The sequence below is a fragment of the Siphateles boraxobius genome, unplaced genomic scaffold (genome assembly GCF_051911475.1).
Source record: "Siphateles boraxobius isolate OS27281-9 unplaced genomic scaffold, OSU_SipBor_1 53, whole genome shotgun sequence".
Classification (NCBI taxonomy): Eukaryota; Metazoa; Chordata; class Actinopteri; order Cypriniformes; family Leuciscidae; genus Siphateles; species Siphateles boraxobius.
The window spans coordinates 12,294,780-12,321,309 of record NW_027509175.1 but is presented as its reverse complement, the minus strand read 5'-3'; positions in this window follow the sequence as shown (position 1 = coordinate 12,321,309).

The following is a 26,530-nucleotide window of genomic DNA, read 5'->3' as shown; positions in this document are numbered from 1 at the left end:
AATATTTTGTATAGTGCATTAATTGGTAACAGCTGGAGAGTCGTAACCTCAAACCTCCAATCAGAGTTATAGCTGTACATTTAATGTTTACTTTAAAACTCTCTTAAACGTTCTGACCACATCACCCAAAACTGGCATAAAAATTTTATCCACATCCTTGAAATTCAGGTACCGTGCCCTGCTAGCTGAATTGGACGTTTTGTACAACTCGAAGTGCTTAATTTGTTTCCCAGACAGTGCAGGAAAACTTTCATCCCATTGAACTAACTTAAAAGTATGTTGGGTTGTTTGTGACTACCTTGAGTTTCTATCTTTGGGCATACATACTAAAGTTTAAAGTGCATTGATTTCAATGGTGCATTGCAGCTAAAATGTAGTGAGTAAGAAAGTGAAGCACTGCCATGTAACCAATCTCAAAAAGAGGATGATTTAAACAATTTTACAGCCGTTTTATTTTTTTTACTAAATAATTAATGTGTGATTTAACAAAAATGCAAGCATTACAATTCTGTTGTTTAACCATTGAATACCTTGTGCATTTCCATTGTTTTTTTGTGTTTTTTGTGTCCAAGTGTTTAATTTATTTATTCGGCAGTATGCCACATACGGTGACAAACAAAAGCGTGATTGAATCCCTAGCACTCCTTTAAGCTGGTTGACTTTTCTGTTCAGTTTTCAGTTGCATAGTATTGCACCAACCCTGAATTGATGTTGTTGTAGTTGATGAAAGAGTAGAGGTAATGGTCTGTGAGTGCTGTTTTTTTGTAACCTTTGATTTCTGAAACTTCACCTTTATTATCAATCCTGTGCCATAATAAAAAGCCATTTTGTGTTCTACCAGCATAAAAAGTTATGTATGCCGTGACACCTTCTATAAAAGCACTTTCTACATGGGATTCGTCTGACCTACATCATTCTTTTCTCTAAACCTATAGTTGGGTTTTAGTTCCAGGAAGGCATTTGTAGATCAGATTCTTGGAAAGCTCAGCTGATAGAGCATTTTGTTGACAATGAGAAGGTCATGGGTTCAAATCCCAGTAAACACGCACACTGATAAATGGGATACTGTGAATGCAGTGCAGGTGAGTTGTAATCATCTGACAAATGGAAGAAAATGTAATTGTTTGCCATTTTCCTGCCCACTTTTTCCAGGTAAAGAGTGCTACTAGCTGACAGTTGACTGCTGTGCTTTTGTGCTTGTAAAATACCTCTGCCACCCTCCAACTGGTGGAGCGACACAAATAAGTGGCAAATGCATTCAAAAAAACTGATCCACATGCTTCTGAATAAATTCTAGATCAGTGGTTTTCAACTGGTTTTCAGGACATCAAGTGGCAACCCAGTCCCAGTATCATTTATCAAACAAAAGTAAAATAAATAATAAAAAAAAATTAAACCTAATACATTATAATTTTATTTTAAAAATAATAAATTATTACTTAACTATTAAAGTTTGCTAAAGTATAAACACATTTTATTTGAAGTAGTCCAGATCCGGATTTCGTTTATGGTTAATGGAAGATGTGGAAATATTTCACTAGCTTTTACCAGTCAAAATTGTACTAAATACTTTAGAGATGTGTGATATGAACAACAAAGAAAATATAGAAGTGGAGTGTTCTCGTTTCTTACATTTGATTCCTTGCAAATTCAGGAACTGAATTGGAATTTAACTGTAAATGAATTGAGGTACCAAACAGGATCCGGCATTGCAATTTCAATTAGAAATTGATTTCTGAATGTGGTTTGGGTTTGTTTCACCACAAAGCTACCATTTTACTTTATAGAGGACCTTAGGGGAAAACTATAGCAATAGTTTTTTTTCTTATTTTCCTCCCTTTTAAAATATGCACAATCTATGCGTTTTGCTGCATTTTGTTATTTGCATTCAATATTGTTTTTACCTGGTGTCCACAATCCTATCGGGAACAGAGTTACGATCTGAACCAGATGAGAACCACTTTTCCATATGATATTCAGTTTACTACTTGTATGATTGCAAACCTTCATAGACATCTGCTTATCCGATCTCACTACCCAGGGACATTTCGTACCATCAACAGCTGGGAGAACAGACAATTCTGAAGGTGCCAGAGAAGAACCCTTGTCATATTCTCCTAAAAAATCACCACCCAGGAGAATAAACTTTGACATAGTAACAACCCTCTCTGGAGTAAATACACAAAAAAGCCTGAATGCAAAACGCAAAGCCTGAGAATACGAAATGAGACGCCATGCCAAACTCGATTTGTCAGTCTCTCAGCAGCCATTGGGAATAAAGAGAGCAGGACACAGTTTAGTCAGTGTGCCATTGATTAACATTCATCAGGCTAAAGCCAGCTGTCTCGCACTCATCACCTGTCGTGGTGAATATGCTCACAGCACAAGTGAACACAATTAAGGTTAATCACAGAGGAACTTCCTGCCAATGAGGTCAATGTACATGTGGGAACTTCAACATGCAGGTTCATGTGTCTTGATACAGGACCTTACATAAAGTGGAAATGAACCCCTGGGTTGTTAACAAGGACTGGTCTCTAGTAGGGATGTGCAATATGATTTATTTTGGCTGATACCGATTATAATAAACTACTGGCCAATTCCAATACCGATATAACTTTTGTCATTAAAACAGATTACTGAAAAAAACACCGTAATTTCAAAAGCAGTTGAACGTAGCATTGCATACTTGGTACAGCATCTTTAAATGTAACCATATTCTTGCCAGTATAATGATATAATCCACATTTGACCAAAATTGAGTTTAAATGAGTCATTATACATCAGAGAGGCTTACAGTGGAAATACACATGTGGGGGTCGCTCAGAGGAGGGACCATGCACACGGGAGGCACCTAGCCGACGCACAGGCAATAGACACTGGCGCCGACGTCAGGAGTGCTGGAGGAGCTCAGGGCTTTCGGAGAAGCTCACCTGAGGAAAGTATCGCACGTATCCAGTCCGTGGAGTGGAATGGCGAGCAAGCGAAGACACCTGAGCGGGTCCGGTACTAGCTGGTTGAAGCGAGTACACGAGAGGACACAGGCTCCACTTGGAGATTATAGAATCTGGCGAATGTGTTAGGTGTCGCCCAGCCTGCAGCTCTGCAGATGTCTGTTAGCGAGGCGCCATGCGCTAGAGCCCAAGAGGACGCCACACTCCGGGTGGAGTGGGCAGTCACACCAAGGGGGCACGGTCGACCTTGCTGCTGGTAAGCCAAAGCAATGGTGTCCACTATCCAGTGAGACAACCTTTGCTTGGAGAGAGCCTTTCCCTTCAGCTTCCCACCATAACAGACAAAGAGCTGGTCTGAGGTCCTGAAACACTGCGTTCTGTCTACATAGGCGCGGAGAGCGCGTACTGGACAGAGCAGTGCCAAGGCTGGGTCTGCCTCCTCCGAGGGCAGCGCTTGCAGGTTCACCACCTGGTCCCGAAAGGGAGTGGTAGGAACCTTGGGCACATATCCAGGCCGGGGTCTCAGGATCACGTGAGAGGAAGCCGGCCCAAATTCCAGGCACGCTTCGTCAACGGAGAATGCGTGCAGGTCCCCAACCCTCTTGATGGAGGCCAGTGCAACCAGGAGCGCTGTCTTCATAGACAGGAACTTAAGCTCAACTGATTGCAGGGGCTCAAAGGGAGCACTCTTCAGGGCAGTTAGAACCACTGAGAGGTCCCAAGAGGGAACGAGAGGAGGACGAGGAGGATTTAGTCTCCTCGCTCCTCTCAGGAACCTGATGATCAGGTCGTGCTTCCCCACCGACTTACCTTCGATGAGGTCATGATGTGCGGCAATGGCGGCAACATAGACCTTCAGGGTGGAGGGAGACAGCCTTCGCTCCAGCCCCTGTTGAAGGAAGGAAAGCAAAACACTGATCGAGCATCTCCGGGGGTCTTCTCGGTGAGAAGAGCACCAGTTGACGAAGAGGTTCCACTTCAACGCATAGACGTGTCTCGTGGACGACGCTCTAGCGGAAGTGATGGTAGCCACCACCGCTGGTGGTAGGGTACTCAAACCTGCCTCGTCCCATCCAGGAGCCACACGTGGAGGTTCCAAAGATCGGGACGAGGGTGCCATAGGGTGCCCCGTCCCTGAGAAAGAAGGTTCTTCCTCAGAGGGATCGGCCAGGGAGGTGCTGTCGCGAGGAGTACTAGTTCGGGGAACCAGGTCCGGTTGGGCCAGTAAGGGGCAACCAGAATGACCTGCTCCTCGTCCTCCCTGACCTTGCGCAAAGTGTGCGCAAGAAGGCTCACTGGGGGAAACGCATACTTGCGGCCCTGCGGCCAGCTGTGCGCCAGAGCATCCGTGCCGAGCGTGCCCTCGGTCAGGGAATAGAACTGGGCGCAATGGGTCGAGTCGTGAGAGGCAAACAGATCTATCTGCACGTCCCCGAACTGGTCCCAAATCAGCTGAACCGACTGGGGATGGAGTCGCCATTCTCCAGGGAGGGGCTGAAGCCGTGAGAGCTCGTCGGCTGCACAGTTCAGCGCTCCGGGAATGAAGATGGCTCGAAGCGACCTCAGATGCTTCTGACTCCATAGGAGGAGGTGGCGAGCGAGTTGTGACATACGGCGGGAGCGTAGACCACCTTGATGGTTGATGTACGCTACAGTGGCGGTATTGTCTGAGCGGACTAGTACGTGTTGACCCCTGAGCAACGCCCGGAAGCGGTGCAGGGCAAGGCGTACTGCCAACAACTCGAGGCAATTGACATGCCACAGCCGCTGGGGTCCTGTCCAGGAGCCCGCAGCAGCATGTCCATTGCACATGGCGCCCCAGCCCGTGGTGGAGGCATCTGTTGAGACAACAACATGCCGGGAAGCTCGTGCCAGGGGGACACCGGCCCTGAGAAAATCGAGGTTCGTCCACGGGGTGAAGAACTGACGGCAGGTCGGAGTAACTGGTACTCGGAACGTGCCGTGTTGCCATGCCCACCTCGGGACTCGGTCGCGAAGCCAAAGCTGAAGCGGTCTCATATGAAGCAATCCGAGCGGCGTGACCGCGGCTGCAGATGCCATATGCCCCAGGAGCCTCTGAAAAAGTTTCAGTGGAACCGCACTCTTGCCCTCGAATTGTCTTAGGCAAGTCAGCAGTGACTGCGCGCGCTCGCTCGTAAGCTGCGCAGACATGGCGACCGAGTCGATGTCCATACCGAGAAAAGAGATCCTCTGCACGGGGCAAAGTTTGCTCTTCTCCCAGTTGACCCGAAGGCCCAGACGGGCTAGGTGCCGAAGCACTAGGTCCCTGTGTTCGCAAACCTGATCTCGAGAGTGAGCTAGGATCAGCCAGTCGTCGATATAACTCAGGATGCGAACCCCTTGCTCTCGAAGGGGAACAAGGGCCGCCTCGACGACCTTCGTGAAGATGCGAGGAGACAGGGCTAGCCCGAAAGGGAGAACCGCGTACTGGTATGCCTGCCCCTCGAAAGCAAACCGGAGGAACGGTCTGTGTCGAGGAAGAATGGAGACATGAAAGTAGGCGTCCTTCAGGTCGATCGCTGCAAACCAATCCTGGGGCCGTATGCATTCGAAAACGCGTTTGGCGGTGAGCATCTTGAACGGCATCCGGTGAAGGGAGCGGTTCAGCACACGCAAGTCCAGGATTGGCCGTAACCCACCGGTTTTCTTGGGGACAATGAAGTAGGGGCTGTAGAAGCCGGACCTCATCTCGGCTGGAGGGACAGTCTCGATTGCACCCTTCCCCAGCAGGGTGGCAATCTCTGCTCTCATGATAGGGGCATTGCCACCGACCAAAGTGGAGCGGACTCCCCTGAAGCGGGGAGGAGACCGTGCGAACTGAATCGCATAGCCGAGCCTGACGGTACGCGCGATCCAGTGGGACAGACGGGGAAGCTCTAGCCAGGCTCCCAGGAACTGAACCAACGGGATCATACGAGCCACAGGCGTCCCCCCCGGAGGGGCAGCGAAGCGGAGTAACTGGCCCAGATGTGGACGGCATAGCGGCCCGGAGAGGGGGCACAGTTAGCAACCGCGCCCTGGCAGAGGGGGCCAGGGGAGGACCAGGCTGGTCGTCCCGCGGGGGCCTGCTCTGCCAGGGGTCTGGCGACAGAGGGGGACAGGGGCGAAGCGGTCCGTGGACGGCACGCCGTGTCAACCGCCTCTGGGACAGAGGGGGGCGAGGAGAGCACGGCTTGTGGGCGGCGCTCTGTGTCGCCCGAGAACTCTGTGAGCTCAGGGAAGAGGGGATTGTTTCTGACTTTAACCACATTAGGGTGCTGCCCACCCGTGGGTGAGCAGCGGGGAGTGGAGAACAAAAGATTCTCCCCCGGCCCTCCACCGGGGGAAGGAGTGGTCCTGCTACCACCTCCTGTGAAACAATCATCATCCCTGAGCAGCCCGTCTCAGGAGCGCCGCTTGGCCCGGCGTTTAGCGGGGGGCGGGGCAGGAGAGGGCTGTGGCGCCTTCTTACGGCTTCCTCCGCGACCGGCCCTGGGTGGAGGCTGCTGCGTGGTCCGGGCGGGAGGGGCGGGAGCCGCAGGAGGGCGCCCTCGGCGGGAAACAGGTCGAGGCGTCTGCCCGACCGGCAAGGTGGAGGCAGCAGCGGGTCGGCGGGGCAGAATGTGTCTGATGGCCTCGGTCTGTTTCTGGGCAGTTGAAAACTGTTGGGCAAAGTCTTCAACTGCACCGCCGAAGAGGCCGGCCTGGGACAAGGGGGCGTTAAGCAGACGGGTCCGCTCAGCGTCCCGCATGTCAGCCAGGTTCAGCCACAGATGTCGCTCCTGGACCACAGCTGTGGACATCACCAAACCCAGGGAGCGCACGGTAACCTTCGTCGCCCGGAGAGCAAGGTCGGTCGCGGCGCGCAGCTCATCAAAGAGCCCTGGGTTTGTCCTACCCTCGTGCATGTCTCTGAGCATCTGGGCCTGGTAGACCTGCAGAGTGGCCATAGCATGCAGTGAAGCAGCCGCCTGTCCCGCCGCTCTGTAAGACTTCGCCACCAGGGTCGACGAAAATCTACAGGCTTTGGATGGGTGCTTAGGCTCGCCCCGAGAAGAAGCACTCTGAGGACATAGTTGCATGGCAACAGAGCGTTCAACCGGGGGAAGCCCAGTGTACCCACGGGCAGCTGCCTCATCGAGGGGAGGAAAGGCGGATGAGACCAGCGAGCGGTCCCGAGAAGACAGGGGGGTCTTCCAGGACTTCGAGATCTCATCATGCACATCCGGGAAGAAAGGTATTGGGGTTTGCCGAGGACGAGGGTCGGCGGCCTTACCCAAAAACCAATCGTCCAGCCGCGAGCGCTCAGGACAGGGTGGAGGCCTCCACTCAAGTCCGATGCTCGCGGCTGCCCGGGAAAGCATGGCCGTCATCTCCGGATCAGACTCGAGCACAGCCGTATGCACACCGGAAGGTGGCAGCTGTGACGAGCCCTCACTTCCAGAAGAGTCAAACCCGCCTAGTGATGCTGCAACAGACATGGCATCTTCCTCTGTAGCTTCAACTGAAGCACGCGGGCCACCAGAGGGTAGACCCGCGGGAATCAGCAGTTCACTAGCGGGCACCGTCATTGAAGAGGGGGGCTGGGGTCGCGGACACATAGTCGGCGCCTTGTTCCAGACCGTAACCCTCAGATCACCCTGGCCACCAGCCGCAGGACGGGGGGTGGATGAGGGGACTCTCACTCTTGCGAGTTCACGGAGTCTCGACCGTAATGACGCGATGGTCATGTTCCCACAGAGAGAACATGAGTCATCCACGAGCGCTGCTCTAGCATGATCAATGCCCAAACATACTATGCAACGCTCGTGCCCATCAGAGTCCGATACCAATCTGCCGCAACCAAAAGTACACGGGCGAGACATCTTTAAAAAGACGTGCCACGTGTAAGCTCTTTTAGTGAGAGAAAACTCAAGTGTTGAAGCACCCGGGGAGAAACGCACCGACTGGCAGACCACTGCAACAGATCAGCAGGAAGCACGCTCTCGCCGTAGATCGCCGTCACACCAACACTCGAGGTACTCGTTTGTAAAGCTGACAATTCAGAGATGGCTTGTGGAGAGAAGAATACACTTGGCTCCGAAGCGAAAACATATCTGCTTGCTGCCGGCTTCCTCCTTTTATACCCACGAGGTGGGGCGGAGTTACGCCATGCAAATTCTGCAGACCCATGGCATTTCTTTGCCATTGGCTCGTTTTGTAATACTCGAAGTTGATAGGCTTTCTAAGCGAAACCCCATTCGTCGTCATCCGACGTAACTCGGAGTGACAACGAAAGGGAACAGCAGTCACAGCAGCAATCTATAGTTCTCTCCTCGGCCATGTTTAAAGTTTATGGCCCGTCCAACTCGGGAACTTGGGGATCAAAATTATCCCTGAGCTTCCCAGTGGTAATTGGACTTTAATTTTACTTAAATTTTAAGTAGGAAACTCGTACTTACAATAATTCTGCATGTTATTGGAGGCAGCATAATTTCAAATGAGAGCGAAATTCCATCAAAAGTATGTCTGTGAAACAATGACCAAACCTTGGATGGATGGAGGATCACGGGACTTTGTGTAGTACTTTTTCCAAGAATGACTTTAGCCACTAAACAAATAGTGTCAGGTTTATACCGTATGGCTAAAAATCAGTTTCCATATGGAGAAAATGAACAGGATTTATACTGTTTCCCTCTACTGGCTTTGAATTTAAAATGTTTTTCCCTTCAGAACAGACATTATCATCCACCTTATGCGAGTCCCCTTTTTAATTAGTATTGATGTAAACAATGAAAAATGTTTGAAAATGAAAGATGATATTAAACAGGCGGTCTGGGGCGTCGGGGGTCAGCGTTCAGATATGATTCTGGTTCAATTACTTGACACATACTGATTGATAAAAGAGCAATAATACAGCCATTGTTTCCTTTTCTTCCTTCAAGGCTGTGAGATTATTCAAAAGTGAAGCCAATGCGTCTGGGGAGGACGCCCAATGGACAGTTAAAAGTTTAATTAAAAGCCAAATGGATTGTCAACAAACAGACATTCAGCATTCATTAGCTTTTGTCTGGCCCTCATCAAGCGCATGATTGAGGCAAGTCTAGGGCTAAAGAACGGGCTGTAACCGCTCTCGCTGGCACGACTCCACTCAAAACAGCAGAGTCATTTTTACAAACGACTGGGATATAGAATTAGAAATCATTTAGAGTACGCATTAGGAAGGCTTAGAACAGCATGCATTTAAAGTTAATGACCCACACTCTCTGTGTTTCACCTCTGTAAAGAGCTAAAAATTTTGCTTCAAAATGTAGGTCTAGAGTAAATTAACTTTTCTAAAGAGTGCTACTCACCCGTGCAAAACTCACTGCCAAAATGCACAGTGCAGCACCAATTGTAATAATTGAATGCAAAATAATTAAATAGGAAAATAGAAAAAAATGTAAATGTGTGAAATCGCAGAGGTCCCAAAAAATGCTTAATTTCCTTGAAGCATTGTATTTATTGTGTGCTGATATATGACTTGGCTTAGTAAATCAATAAATTACCCACTTAGACTCCAAACATAGCCTACTCAACACAAGTACATGAACTCTTTCAAACACTGCTATAATGCAGCCTTCTTCCACATCAGAAAAGCTCCATCTGTTTCTGATGCAGAAAAGTTTGTTCATGCATTCATGACCTCTAGACTAGATTACTGTAATGCATTTGTAAAGGTAAGATGTTACGGGAAGAAGGAGGCGGGAACCAGCGAACATTAAAACAACTGAATAATAAAATAAACAAATACAAAATGAAAGTAAAGACGGCAGTCCTTCACGGTCGACTGCCGCCAAACATAATAAAACAAAACATCAAATAAAATCCAGGTCTGTCCTCTCTCGATCTTCACTGTCGTCACTCCTACTTGTACGCTCCAACTCCTCCGTGAGAGATATGAGACCGATGCGTTGTGCAGGAGTCGCTCGTAAGTAATCACGCTACCGGCCTCGCGCCGCTCTCTCGCGGCCCTCGTCCTCGTCCTGCTCGCCACAGCATTACTAGCTGGTTGTCCTGAGTCCTCAATAAACAAGCTACAATTAGTCCAAAATGCAGCTGCTAGAGTTCTTACCAGGTCAAGAAAATATGATTATAAAACACCAATTTGATCATCTCTACACTGGTTACCTATTAAGTCCCGTATCAATTATAAAGTAATGTTATGAACAGCAGCTACGCTAAATGTTTTCTATTTGCTTTTCTGTATTATCTCGGGATGCCCATCCTGAGGTAACTAGAGAGTACGTCAGCTCCGGATTGTATCCAGCCTCTTATGAAGACTACAGATGACCAACACCTCTGAAGAGACATCGCTAGCTTCTGCAAGGACTTCAGATGACACAAACTCTTAATCCACATGCACCAATGATACATTTTCTATTTATCCTAATCATTTGTTTTTAACATATTCATTACTTCGATGAGCTCATTGTTTTTTTGCCTTTAATACATTGCTAGGAAAATTTGTGATTTGTACATGTACATTTCTGAAATACATAACTTAGATACAGTCACCTGTGATAGCAGATCACTCTAAATTGTAATATAGACACATGCATTTTCTGTAAAGCTGCTTGGAAACGGGATTGTGAAAAGCGATATACAAATAAACGTGAATTTAATTGAATAATGTTATATTTTTTTACATCATTGCATTTGAGAATGGTTGAGACTGCAATTCATAACCTAACTGTGGTTTATGACATTTACATTCATTCATTATTATTATTATTTCATTATTATCCAAAGCGAGTTACAATTGCTATATTTCTGAGGTCGCACGCCTCTGGAGCAACTAGGGGTTAAGTGTCTTGCTCAGGGACACAATGGTGTCTCACAGTGGATTCGAACCCGGGTCTCTCACACTAAAGGCATGTGTCTTATCCACGGCGCCATCACCACCCATGAATTGTCAGGGTTGCTGCAAGAGCCACTATAGCAAAGTGCATCCACTTATATATAAAAAACAAACAATCTTTACATTTCAGATATAATTCCAGGAGTTAGTCTCAACTCTTTCATTGTGTTCTTCGAAAAGTGCACTAAACCTTTAAGTCGTCGTTGGCTAAATTCATTCAACTTCGAGACACCTCTCCTGTTCTATCTCCGAATGAATTGCTGACATTGTTGTAAAACCAGACACCATCTTAATGGAAGATTGTGGTCACAAATGGTCGGTTCTTCCCCAATAACCTAAGGAACACTTTCATTACAAGGGGATTACTCATTTATAGAGGAGTGTGTATTTCAGAAGTCTAAGATTTTTGGTTTTGTGTTCACAGACACAGCATATCCCATGTGGATCTCAGGCTAGCAGTAAGAGCATAATGAAATATACAGTATAGGAGTCTTGTGTCTTATCATGAAGCTGGTTACACCACTATTGTCTTGGTACAAGGTCAGTCAAACTATATGAAGTGCCCTTCCCCATACGGAAATGTAATATATGCCATATGTCCCTATATCGCAAGTGACACCATCATATATGCTAAATATAAGACAATATATTGCTATCACGTACATACATATATATGATTATTGTTTACATAATATTGTATGTTATGACCATATATGTCATTGTTATGTTTAGTTTATATATGCCAATTTATTTAAACAACATACATACATACATTTTACATGCCTATGTAAACATTTCCTTATTCATTTATTCCTTGTTTTCCTTAATTGAACAGCTTGAACTTTTGACAGGTCTACACAATCCACATCTCATTTTTATCCCATTTTAGAATTTTATAAATAACATTGATTTTGTATTTATTTTATTTATTTTACCTCATCTTATATAAACAAAACAAATACTACACAAATTCTATTTAGAAACTTACATTTTATTTTTTCCATATATAAACACTATTATACATACATAAAATGTATGGGCTAGTTTTATATGTCAATATGAAATTGTTCCATTTTCTAATAGGTTTTATATATGGGCAGTTTTCACTTTCTATGTGGATATATTTAATATATGTATATTTCATGTGTACATATATTACATTTCCATATGGGTGAGAATTATAGGAAAAAATCCTTTGCAAAGTAGCTAAAATTATATAAAATAAAATACATTTATGTGGGAACATGACCAGAGCAAAGGCAGGAGACAATGCTTGCAGTCAATTCAAATTTTGATTGACTTCAGATAAAGAATAACAAATCAAAAATAACATAAAGACACTAAAGGTAACCATCCTCACAGAGGTCCTTCACCAGCACTGACTCGAACAGACAAAATAAAGTCATTTATACTGAAAGGTTCAACCATTTCAAAATAATAGGGAATTTAAATAATATGTACACATACATAATACTTATATAAACTTATAATATTTAAAATACATTAACATCAATTTTACAAGGAAAAAATACAAATAATAAACAATACATTTCTACATACTAGCAAAATAAACACAATGAAACAATAACCCCCTGCTCACACTTTTTAATTAATTATTACCCAGAATTCCTTGGATGGCTTAATATGAGGAACAGGAAGGACACACTTCCTCTTAAACCCCCACCACCGGAACCATGCTGTAGACATGAACCCAGAAGGTAAGTTTTGAAAATGGAGATATAAACTAATATAGTTGATGCAAATTCTAAATAAAGAAAATAAATAAATAAAACTCTTGGTGTCTTTTGTCAAAAAAAGAAACAAACATTTATGCAAAAAAAAATAAACCAAACAAACACAGGGCATACATCAGAATCAGGGTTAACTTCTGGCATCGTCACAATTTAAAATAATCAAAAAGTCTAAATTGTTTGAATTATTGGTGAAATTCTTTAGAAAACAGGCATAGCCAAGTCTACCCAAAAGCCTATCATTCCTAAACGAAAACTCAGAACTTTGCATCATTAGGTGAGCACATCCAGCACATTATTCTAAAGAAGCATGCACACTTTTATGGAGATCGGCCCATAGGTGGGACTATAACTGTTAACTGTGATAACTGTTTTTATAACCTAAAAAGCTTAAATACAATGTATTTCCTAAGTATATTCCATGTATTGGCTGTAAATAGTATTTTCCCCCTCTGATCTAAGTGGTTACAATCTTGTAAAATAAAATCTAATACTATTTTACGCATGTGCATAAAGGCCTTGAATGACGATAATTGCTGCCTGCAGCTATATATTTTGTTGTTTTCTCTTTTGACTTTGTTGCTGTCTATTTTTTTTTATAATTTCTTTCACTTTAGTTGCAGCTTCAGTCGTTTAGTCATTTTGATTACTTCTTGTTTGCAATTTAAAGTTATTTCTTGAATGTTTTTATTTCTAGAAATATATTTCTAGTTTATTTTATTTTCTCTTATAGTTTTGTCAGTTTTTATTTTGCTCTTGTTTCTATTGTTTCCTATCTCTTGTTGTCTTGTCTTGTGTGTTGGTTCCTGCCCTTCTTTCTGTATCCTCGCTGGTCTCTGACTCTCCTGACCTGACAGCCAACGCTGGTGCTCCTGCACTTTCATCTCATCACGCCAACTCTCTGGTTCCTTGAGCCACTGCTTTATCTCCACCATCACCTTGGCATCTGGAGCTGCCTCATCCCCGGCCAGCCTGTTCTCCTGTTGTGCGCCTTGTTTTCACACCTCACCTCACCTTCCTTGTCTAGTCAATTATTAACTCATAACGCATCAGAGTCCTCTGACAGAACCCTGACAATAATATGTCATAAAATAAAATGAAACCTGAACAAATGTGCTAAGATTTGTCAGAGATCCCAATATGAACTAACAAATTATGATTTTTATGACCTATGACACTATCAAAATACAAGTGTAAGTGCTAGTTTGTGAATCACCATCGGATGGTTGGAGACCGTCAGACAAGATACAATAAAGCTTCTGGCACTAATGGTGGGTCCATAAAAACCGACAAAGTCACACAGAACTTGTGAAGTATGAGGGTGGATGTGAGATGTTGTGGGGGTGTTTTTCTTCTAAAGGCCTTTGGACACATGGCATCTTTATGACATAACAGGGTTTTATTTTAAAAATGCTGTCGTCTTCTGTGAGAAGGCTATGACTGTTTCATGGTAGGGCCATCCAGAAAAAAATCATCCAGAGCACCATCAAGCTTCTGCACTGGCCATTTCTGTGCCCTGACCCCACAGCAGAGCATTGAATGAGACGAACACAGGCGATGGAGGATCTGGATTGATTTGGGAATGGTTAAAAATCTTTATATGTTCTCATGAGTCATACGGCATTATACAAGAACACTTGGTTCAGTTGTCTTAGATTAAAATTGAATCCAGGAAACGTATTTAAAAATGTATAATAAATTAAACCGATTTATAGGCCCCTATATCTTTACTAATAAATTAAATTTAGGAAATCAAAAAGCATTTCTAATTAAATGAAATCAAGAAACTACAACTTAACATCATCTGTTAAAAGTTTATAAAAAAATATATCTTAAGGGCCCTATTTAAAAAGAAAAAAAACATTTCATCCCCCCTTTAAATTTTTTCAAGATTTTGTTTAAATGCTTTTTGGTTATAACAAATAGGTCAAACCATGTCTAATCAATTTAATTCATAAAACAAACACATTTAGCATTAATGAAACATTTTATTGGGGCTCCATAAAAACAGACACCGGCTCAGGAACAGACACCGGCTGAGGAACAGACACCGGCTCAGGAACAGACACCGGCTCAGGAACAGACACCGGCTCAGGAACAGACACCGGCTCAGGCTGGGCAGTATTGGCCTTGATGGGTGGAATGGGTGGCGCCAGCAGGGCCAGGAGCTTGGGCTACGCCGGCAGGGCCAGGAGCTTGGGCTACGCCGGCAGGGCCAGGAGCTTGGGCTGCGCCGGCAGGGCCAGGAGCTTGGGCTGCGCCGGCAGGGCCAGGAGCTTGGAGACAGCCTCTGGACTGACCGGAAGCTCAGGAAGGGCCTCCGGGCATTGCAGGATAAGGGAAGTCCTCATCCTCCTCCTCTGTCTACGAGAGGGTGCTGGGCTGGACGGGGCCAGCGGTGATGGCTCTGGGCTAGACGGCGCCAGCAGTGAGGGCTTTGGGCTGGGTGGCGCCAGCGGTGAGGGCTCTGGGTCGGCAGAAGTGACGTGAACAGTCTCTGGGTCGGCAGAAGTGACGTGAACAGTCTCTGGGTCGGCAGAAGTGACGTGAACAGTCTCTGGGTCGGCAGAAGTGACGTGAACAGTCTCTGGGTCGGCAGAAGTGACGTGAACAGTCTCTGGGTCGGCAGAAGTGACGTGAACAGTCTCTGGGTCGGCAGAAGTGACGTGAACAGTCTCTGGGTCGGCAGAAGTGACGTGAACAGTCTCTGGGTCGGCAGAAGTGACGTGAACAGTCTCTGGGTCGGCAGAAGTGACGTGAACAGTCTCTGGGTCGACAGACGTGACGTGAACAGTCTCTGGATCGACAGACGTGACGTGAACAGTCTCTGGATCGACAGACGTGACGTGAACAGTCTCTGCATCGACAGACGTGACGTGAACAGTCTCTGCATCGACAGACGTGACGTGAACAGTCTCTGCATCGACAGACGTGACGTGAATTTCAGGCTTGGCGGGTACTGTGGGATTGCAGGGCTCCTTGTCCATCAAACCCACTGTAAAGGTTGAGCCGCACAGTAACAGGGCCAAATCAATATAAAATTCTAAACTCCATTGAGGATTGTGCAGTGGCATGGCTGACCCAAGTGGCTCAGATAGTCCTCCTCTAAAGAAAATCATGAGGCACAAAGAATCCATTGGAGTTAAATTTGACAGTCCAATAAAGTCTCTCACGTAATCCTCAATGGGCCGGTCTCCCTGACGGAGGCGCATAATTTGTGCTACTAAATTCATCGTTGGTCGGTCGTTCTGTAACGAGGGAGCAGGAATGAAGCGGAGAGCGGATCCAAATGCAAGCACAAATTTAATTAAACAAACAGGTAATCGACAGAAACTCAGAACAGGAACAAGGAGATAGCTACAGGCAACATAACAACATCAAAACGACAACCAACAACTGAAGCACAGGGGTTTAAATACACAGGCAAACAAGCTAAACAAGATAACAAGGGGGCAGGGCTAATTAGAAACACCTGGAGAGAATAATAAACAAAAACTACAAAGGACTACAAAACATGGCACAGAACAGGAAATAACAAAAGTCAACATGAGACAAGGAGAACACCAGACAGGAATCATGACAAATACAAACATATTAGGACAAATGGTTGTAATAAAATGAATGCATAAAACATTCATTTAATTAATATTTTAAAATGTATTCAAATGAAAATTCCTTTTAGTTGGAGGTTTACTGTTATTTAAAAAAAAAAAATTATAATAGTAATATTAATAGTAAAAGTAATAGTTTTCTGTTACATTTTCTTCAAGTTAAACTGAACTTTTATTTTGACAGGTTGTCATGAAGGGCTTTTAGTTTCTGTATGTTTATTAGATTTTATTATAGTTTAGATCAAATGAAATGGTGAAATGCTTGTGAAGGCAGACGCTGAGAACACCACAAGCATCACAGGTTATTGAGTATGTGTAACAGACAAAACTGTGCAGCTCATTCACTCAGAGACATGCAGACTTCATATTTGCACTTTAATATCCACAGACACTAGTCCATATTGTGATTTAATTTTAGTCTAGCCCTACTCTTTTATTCATTCAACATTTGCCATAAAATTCTAGACTGTAAATTACATCTTTATGGCTGGATTCTGTGATCCAATCCGAGTTTTCTGCACTGTGGAAATCACAGGGCCCTACAAAGAGAAGATGATAGGATGGAGATAATTCTTACTTGTCTACCAGGAATGGGCACAAATTCTGAAGGGCTTGTGGAGATGCAGTAGACAGTGAAGTTGAATTGTGCCGACACATCTGATTGTGCATATAAATATATGCATTTAACTTTTAGCAAGGTCACAACCAAAATATTCAAGAGATGCTTATGGGTAGATTTCACAAGGATAACCATGAGGTGCATTAACACATGACAGTACATTTTCAACCCTTCACCTCAAATCAATCGGAATATGCCTCATTCGACCCCTAATGACAACGAGGACAGCGGGCACAGTCTTTGCTTCCCCGACCGTCATTAAATCAAGTCCAGACAACATTGTGCTGGACCACAGCCTTGTAAAAAGCTCAACGACCGCTCTTGAACCTACAGACGGCAGATAGCACTTGTGGCGGTGTGGCCTGGAGAAACAGGTGGTCTTTAATGCATAAATCTTCGGCCAGGCATGTGTCTGCGGCTAAGCAATCAATCACACAGGATATGGTTCCCCAATGCTATCAGCCAAAAAATGAAGAGAGCACAGTGTTTTTATTTATTTATTTATATCACCAACATCAGTCGACATCAACACTTTTACAGCAAAATAAACGCCATACTATAATGATGCATTTAATCATGAATCATTTGAAGAAAAAAAATACAACAATCTTATTTTGTTTTACAGTACATGCTACTGAAAATATATTTGTGCAACAATACAAAATGCAATGCATGAAAACCATGACTTGGTTATGCTGCTAGTGTATTATGCACACAAAATCCGAGGGAAAAAACGAGGATCAATTTTAACAGTCTAAAGACCCTGGCAAGTCACGATAAATTACTATTTTGATGCTCAAGGGAGTCCTTTAAGTTGAAAAATAAAATTCAAACAGCTTCTTTTAATGGCCTCGAGAGTATGATATATTGTATATTGGATCAGACATGGTGAGCATACATATGAGAAGCTGAATCAGTGTGGTTCATTTGAGAGTGCACTGTAAAAATACACTGAACAAACGGGGGGCAAACTTTTGTTTTTGCCCCCATTTTTCATGAACTGAACAAGATCTCAAAATCTAACAAGATCAAGATCTCAAAGATCTAAGAATTTTTCTATGTACACAAAAGGCCTATTTCTCTCAAATGTAATTATTTGTTACACAAATCTGTCTAAATCTGTGTTAGTGAGCACTTCTCCTTTGCCGAGATAATCCATCCACCATCCACCATAGCAAGATGCTATTTAGACAGCATGATTATTGCACAGGTGCGCCTTAGGCTGGCAACAATTAAATGCCAATCTAAGGCCAGAAAACCAGTCAGTATCTGGTGTGACCACCATTTGGCTCATGCAGTGCAACACATCTCCTTTGCATAGAGTTGATCAGGTTGTTGAATGTTCCCTGTGGAATGTTGGTCCTGGGCTGGTCCTGGGCTGGTGTGGTTACACATGGTCTGCGGTTGTGAGGCCGGTTGGATGTACTGCCAAATTCTCTAAAACGCCTTTGGAGACGGCTTATGGTAGAGAAATGAACATTCAATTCACGGGCAATAGCTCTGATGGACATTTCTGCAGTCAGCATGACAATTGCACACTTATTTATGTATTTTTTTAAAGGAAACTTACCCAAATTCAAGTGTTAATAAAAACAGATTGCATGAAATATGCTAGATTTACAGCAGAGGCTGGGTTCTTTCTTTTGATATATTCTATGTTCAGATATTCAAACAACAAAATATTCTGGGGGCCATGAAAGTTTTGTGAAAATGATACAAAATGGCTGAAAAAAAAAAACACTGGCAGGGAAATAATTAAAATACCCCCTAATTTGCATTACTGTAATGCAATGTTATGAAATGTACACACAAATCTAATATTCATTCCTCTATTAAATGCACACAAATGCACAAACATGATCAAATAAAAATAATAAACACAAATGCATAACAAATGCCCCCTTAAGTAGGTACTGAACATGAGTGCACACATTTATCATTTAAAACAGAAGTGTGCTTGTCATTCATTGGCCAAGCATTCATGTCTGTGTTTGAGTGCTTGTGTAGAGTAGATTTCAGGCCTTACAGAGCTTGTATAATTCAGATAAAATAACATTATAGCACAGACTCATAAGGTGTCACTTTGAGACAATGAGCCATTAGTATGTAAGTCCAGTGATGCAAAAATATACTGTAATAGCTAAAGCGACTTCTTAACAGTCCATGCTTTACCTTAGTAATTCAATTTAGGAAGCAGCTGATGGATGGACGAATAAAATGTTATTTTGTTTGCCAAGGCTTGAGGGAAAGAGTGAGAGAAGTGATTTACAGTCTACTTGGTTTTAGAGAGTTTCTTTTATACTCACTCCGTTTCAAACACTACAAACATGGTTATTATTTCAACTGTTGCCACCAGGAAACATGGTGCATTCATTCTAAACCGCTGCACTAGCATGTTGTCAATAAGTTGGAGATCAAGTGGTTATCGCTTTATAATGCATTGCCGTGCAATATACGTTCATGTGGCGTACGCTTTAGAATAGAATTCTGCATTCAAGGCTCCTGAATGTGGAAAACATCCTCATCCACTTATATGAGAATGCATAGCTCTGAAAGAAGAAGAAGAAAAAAGCATGTCCATCTCAATTCTGATGTTTTCCCAAGAGGAAAATTGCGAAGCCTGGATTCTGAAATTTGAATATGTTTGCAATACGACAGCCATCCAGGGCCCTGAAATGAATTGATGTGAAGAGAAACAAATTCTGGAGGACAAAAAAAAAAAAAAAAAAAAAAAAAAAAGCACAGCGAGAGGCTCTGGACACTCAATTATCTTTGAAAAGAAGGTCTTTCAGCAGAAAATACTGCAAACCTCCAGTTTCGAAGTGAAACTCAGGCAGAGGCCAGTGAAATTAAACTGTTTCTTTGCCTTTTGCCTGCTAAATTGAGTTCATAAAAGGAAACCATCTCATAAAAGCTGGCTGCAAGAGTGAGATGAGTGGCTGGATTTGTTTGAGCGCAAATGTCTACTGTGTTGTGGTATTTCCCTCTCTTACACACAGATTTTTAGTAAAAAAAAAAAAAAAATTCTTATTCACAAAACCACCTGCACACCAAATAAACAAGACTGCCCCAAATCATATATATATATCGGGAAAGGTATCGGGATCGGCAAAGGTAGTGGGAGTGGGACTGGGACTCAAACTCGGGTAGCCCAAAGCACAACGCCGCTACATGCTCACGAGGCTATCGGTGCCGACTCCCCAAATCATATTTAAAGGTTGACGTAAAATGTAATTTGTATCATTGAAGATACAAGATGTTGTTCTAAAACTGCTTATTTTTCTGAAACAAGCTTCATACATCTCTTTACCAGTTTGAACACTAGTGACCACATCTGACAAACTCTAAAAAAGGAACAAAAGTGCACCAGTAGATCATATGACTTAACAATCATATGATTTGTGTTTAAATGAAACACAGACTAGGCTTCAACGACAGTATACAGGCCTTATTTTTTTGTTTAATTTTTTGGGGGGTCATGTGGTGAGATTTGAAAGCTGTGGGGATGTTTTTCAGGAAATTATAAAAGTGTACATTTAATCCATTTCCTCACTACAAGGCTATTATATGGCTTTGGAAGGCTTTGCATTGTCTTTTCTTTTTTATCATCCTATCATCTGTTCTTTTTTTTCTTTTCTTTTTTTTTTCTAAAAATCAGCATCCACTGTACTTATAATGTTTTTCTCTTTTAACAATATTGCATTTTATTTAGCAGGGATGCATTCATTTGATCAAAATTTGCAGCAAACATATAATATTACAAAACATTTCTATTTCAAATAAATGCGGTTCTTTTGAATTTTCTGTTCATCAAAATAATATTTTTATATTAAAAAGTTTTTTTTTTTTTCTTGAGCAGCAAATCAGCATATTAGAATAATTTCTGAAGGATCATGTGACACTGAAGGCTAGAATAATGGCACTGAAAATTCAGCTTAGATCACAGGAATAAATTACACTTGAAAATATAGTACAATAGACAAACGTTATTTTCTTCAACACCGTTATTATTACTTCAAAATATTATTATATAAAAAATATTATAATTGCAGTATTTTTGATCAAATAAACACAGCCTTGATGAGCATAAGACTTTCACCCAAAAAAAAGAAGAAAATCTTACTATCCCCAAACTTTTGAACATATTGAACACTGCATGGAAAAGACATTTAAATACATCAATTCTATGGAAGACAAAAGTTGATATGGGTTTCAAACTAAATGAGGCTGAGTAAATGGCAGAAACCAGTGGAACCCTCTGAAATGACTGGCATGTTGATGGTACAGGATAAAAGTGACGCTTCCTTTTGAGAGCATGTGGAATCCTCCTCCTCCAGTCAATCCAAAGAATTGGTCATTGCTTTGTTTGGCTTCAGCAAATAACTACAGCATTATGAGAGACCACAACTCTGAGTAAATTGCCAGTGACCCAGGTCTGGCTAGACAGAATGATGGGGGGGGGGGGGGGAGTACAGATAGAGGGAATGGAAGAAGATTGGATGAAGTCAGGCTCATTCACTATACAGCTAAAGCAGTGGGAAAACAGTAGCTCTCATTTCCACGAGAGCCATAATGGATGGATCGTAAATAATGCATGTCGGCAGTTGTGAATGAGCGCTGGCGTGAATATTCCAGAAATTCCTGGTATGTTTGATGGAAGCATTAACAAGAACAGCCTGGAGTATGACGAGTCAATGCACATTTAGCATGTGTCAGGCAACTGTGTTTGTCATCATGAGCGACAGAACATGTTTCAGCTCCAAATCTATTCTTTATTTAACATAACATTTAATGATATAATTATAATGAAGCTGTTCAGTCATGACAATTTGTAGGCCACGCCAGAAAATTAATTCACCCAAGTCAATTTCATATGGGTTTTTAGAGTAGAAGTGGGAAAACAAAAAGTTTGTTTAATGTTACTTGAAAAGACTTTTTTTTTGTCAGTCCTCAAACATGAAATGTTAAATACATAAGTTACACACAATTAACTGAACACAAACGTGCATTTAAAATTTTTGCCAACTTATGTTGTAGAACAAAAAAATAAAAACTCCAAGAAAAGTTAACCAATTAATTTATTCAGAAATGGAAAACCACTACATTCCTAAAAAATGAAGGTTCTTTATTGGCATCTATGGTTCTATGAAGATCTGTGAACATCCATTACACCTTTTTCAATTCCACAATGTTGTAGTGTTATTTCCATCAAGAGGTGTGTACATTTTTGGTCAAGATCTTGTGTTGTCAATGCAAGAGTTCACCACTCTGTAAAGTCTCCTCCAGCACATCCCGAAGACTTTCAATACATTTCAGGTCTGGACTCAGAGGAGCCAATTCATATGTGAAAATGATTCCCAACCATTTTTTCACAATTTGAGCCTGATGAATCTTGACATTGTCATCCTGGAATATGGCCATGATGTGTCTTCGTACATGGTTAAGAAATGAAAAACAACCAATTAGGGTTAGAAGAAATGTTGGCAAACATGTAACATGCTAAAAAAACTAAATTGGCAGCAACTTATTTTTTTTATTTATTTTTTTTGGCCGGCCAGTGTGTGTATATATATATATATATATATATATAGAGAGAGAGAGAGAGAGAGAGAGAGGGAGAGAGAGAGATGGAGAGAGAGAGAGAGAGAGAGAGAGAGAGAGAGAGAGAGAGAGAGAGAGAGAGAGAGAGAGAGAGAGAGAGAGAGAGAGAGAGAGAGAGAGAGAGAGAGAGAGAGAGAGAGAGAGAGAGAGAGAGCATTAATGAATTTGAAGTTGATGTCAAATTCAATACTGTCAAATACTCAATGACCAATCTGTTATTCATATTTCCATAGTTTACTTTGCCATTTTATATAGGTACTTAATTAAAATGCAAGCATATTCACTTAAGATTCTGCAGAACAAGAAACCCAATAAGTGTCTTATTTTTCAGAAGCATTAAATGTTTAATGATACATATTTGTCATTCCAGTAAACTATAAGACATGAAAGCATCCTCACACTGATATCAAACACATATTCCGTTCATGATTGCTAATGAGAAACCAGGTTATTCTGAGGTCATTTTGTTCTGCTGTATAAACCAGAGGAGCCATTATAGCGAGCGAGTAAATAAAGGAGTGCTCTGACATCATTCATTCACGGAGGACAGACTGAGGACACCAGCAGTTAGATCACACCTAAACAACTATAAATCACTCAGCACTACAATATACACACTCAGACTCACAGAGCAGATGCCCATGAAAATCTGAATCCTAAAATTAGATTCCAATACAGACACAACCTTTAGATAAAGGAAATTAGCAGCTTACCACCTAATCGTATATACTATGTATGTGTGTTACTGTAGTTATTACTATAAATTGTGCCTTATTGCAAGCAACTAAGCCTAAACCACACCCTAATCCTACCCTATAATAAGTACTAGTTAGTAGTGGTAGAACTACTACACTAGAAGTGTAGTTACTTATTATTACTCCTTACTTAAATGCATAATTACACTGTAACATGGATACCTTAAAACAAAGTGTAACCATATACAGACATAAATACAGACAATAGATTGATAGATAGATAGATAGATAGACAGATAGATAGATAGATAGATAGATAGATAGATAGATAGATAGATAGATAGATAGATAGATAGATAGATAGATAGATAGATAGATAGACTTCAATTGTTAATTCATGTTAACTAATGTTGACAAGTTAAACCTTATTGTAAAGCGTTACAAGAAAAAGAAAAGAAAAGTAAAGAGCTAACGCATGCATATCATCATCCTCAGTTCCCATTTCACTGTCATGTATTCATCTACTGAGAGCGTTCTCATTCACACTTGATCATAAGCCAGTGTTACTGAAGCACAGTGTTCTCGGTGAGCTCTTGCCAAAGTCAAATACTGTTTCCCCATAAACTCTGTTCCTTCACGTCAGTCTGAAAGCTCAAGACTCTAATCAAGGCTGTGACAGCTTGTGCATGTATTAAAGAGCTGATATCCTCTAGCTGTGTTTTGCTATTTTCTCAGAAATGTTCCAGAGTGACCTTGTGTTCACATTTCATCTTTTAAAGTATCAATAATTAGCTTGAACAGGCTTGAGTCATCATCAGCATTGCCATTATCTCTAATAAACTTCAACTAGAGCGGCAGTAACGCTCATCATTGATAACCCTTGCCTCATAAAATGAGAAGGCATCTTCTCAGATGAACTCACAGAGTCAAATTAGTTGCGACATGTGCCTCGTTTCATTCTGACTCTTGAGTTCAGCAGTAGATTTAATTGAAAGCGGCTGTGATTAACATTGGTCTTATGCTGCCTCCAAGTCTTGTCTGGATGAACATAATTACGAGAAGAGCACACATGAACGGCACAATGTCATAAGTTGGGGTGTGTCAATTCAAAACCCATGCCGGAAGCAAATTTAATTGTGAATTCTGACTTATTTTGCATGCATTTTGTGTACCATTTTGATGGCTGATTTAAAATACCAATTGTAAAATAAGACCAAAAATGTGGTAGTAATAAAATTGTGGTGATACTGACGCATTAAAGTGTTAATCACCAGAAAGAGCACAGTTTATTGTAACTTTATGACCAATTTTTTAATTGGAACTAGAAGTCAAAATTGTGAATTTGTCATCTGCATATAACCCATCCAAGTTAGTGCACACACATTAGAAGTAGTGAGTAGTGAACACACACACACACACACACACTGCAAACTGTGGACACACACACAGTGGGCAGTCATTTTTACTGTGCCGCAACCTTCAGGTAACCAGTCTGACTCTCTAACCATTAGGCCAGCACTGCCCATGCTCATGGTTATATAACCGGTTATATAACCATGCACATCAACAGCACATGCGATTAATCACCTGTCAAATGAATAAATGCAATAAAGAGTTCTGACCCTTCAATATTTACAGGGCTTGAATACAAATGTTTTATGAATGAGGTGCCTCTGCTAATGCTGAACATTGAATTGCTTAAGTAAAACACATTAAGCCAGTCATTCATTATTCCCCACAGAAAATACACGTCTTCCTCCAGCGTCCTAATCGTGTTTGTCCCAAACATGCTTTTTTGGGGGGTGATTATATTTCTAACGCCACAGGGAACCAATGCAGTCCCGCCCTAGTCAGTTAGCAATGCTCTTACATCGTCCTCAAACAGAACCGATAACTCATCTCTCGGTGGCGTTCAAGGACAGATCGCAGTAGTGATTAATAGCAAAGCGCAATGAATATTCATTCATTTGCGTTATCAGATGTCAGGGCATAGCGGCGCGGAACAGCCAAAACATACACGTAAATGTTTGTTGCTGGGATGATTGAGGTGAGGAACAATCCACTGGTCATGATTGATGTACGTGTAATTAGTGATTATGTAATATGCTAATAGTTCAGGCATATTATATAAATTAGAATTCTGTTTTCTTCAAGTTAAAGCTGCACTTGCAAATACAAATAGAAGCAAAAGTTAATATTTGTAATGAGGATTCAACCTCTCATCCATACAATGTGTTTTATCAGATCACATTTAAAATTGTCATGGATGGCATTTGTTTTAACTAATAAAATTGTGCAAATCTGCTCTACACCTCAGACATAATTTCACAAACCAGTTTGACTATCATTATATAACAGCTACTCTAAAAAATGCAGTGTTTAATATTAACAGCTAGTGGTTGAAATGTGTACTGCAGTCCAAATTAAAAATATTGGTGCGTTTTGGCTATTTATTTACATGGCAACAGCGTTTTGGGGTCCTGAAAACGCAAACTTTTGAAAACATGTTTCAAAGTGTACATTTTTTAAAACGATGCTGTGGCGAGTAGGACGAGGCCTAGGGCGGCATGCGTATTATGTGTTCAGTCTACATGGGTGTAGTGTTTCTTTATAAAGTGACATCACCAACTACTGGCCTGGTAGCAGAATGCAGTGTTTTTTTGCAGATTTGTGTGAACGCGCTCATTTTGTCGTATACTGTCGTACTTGCGTCAAATCAGCAAAGCAAACATGTTTTTGTCCTAAATTTGCTGCTCCTGTGCTGTTAGTAGATGGATGGATAGACAGTTGTACAGATAGATGGATAGATAGACAGATGGACATCAATCTATCCATGGACAGATGGAGATGGATATGTATATACACTTGGACAGTTTAAAATATAGTCAGATTGATGGATAGACAGTTGGATGGATTGAGAGTTAGACAGTTGGATGGATGGATGGATGAATGAATGGGCAGATGGGTAGATGGACAGATGTATAGATGGACGTCAGAACTGTTTTACTTAAACTTAAAAACATAACAGTCCTTTAAAATAGACAGATGGATAGATGGACAGACCAATTGTTGGACAGGTGGATGGATAGACAGTTGGAGGGATGGATGGACAGACAGATGGATGGAACTGGACAGTTGGACAGATGTATAGATTCATTTGCAGCTTGTGTTGTTAGTAGATTCCCTGCACCTGATTTTCATCGGCTCTGCTTAATTGTGACTAAGTTAATTTGTGCTGCTCTTGTCATATTGCATCGGTCATAATAGAAATGAGCTTCTGAGTCTGTGTGCTTTAATTTGTGAATTGTCAGTAGATCACACGCATTTGTAAGCCCGTCTAAATCGGTCCAGTGGCGGTATCTGATAGAATGGGGAAGGTCTCTGCACGTTACTGTCTTTCCTTTCACCCAACACAACAAG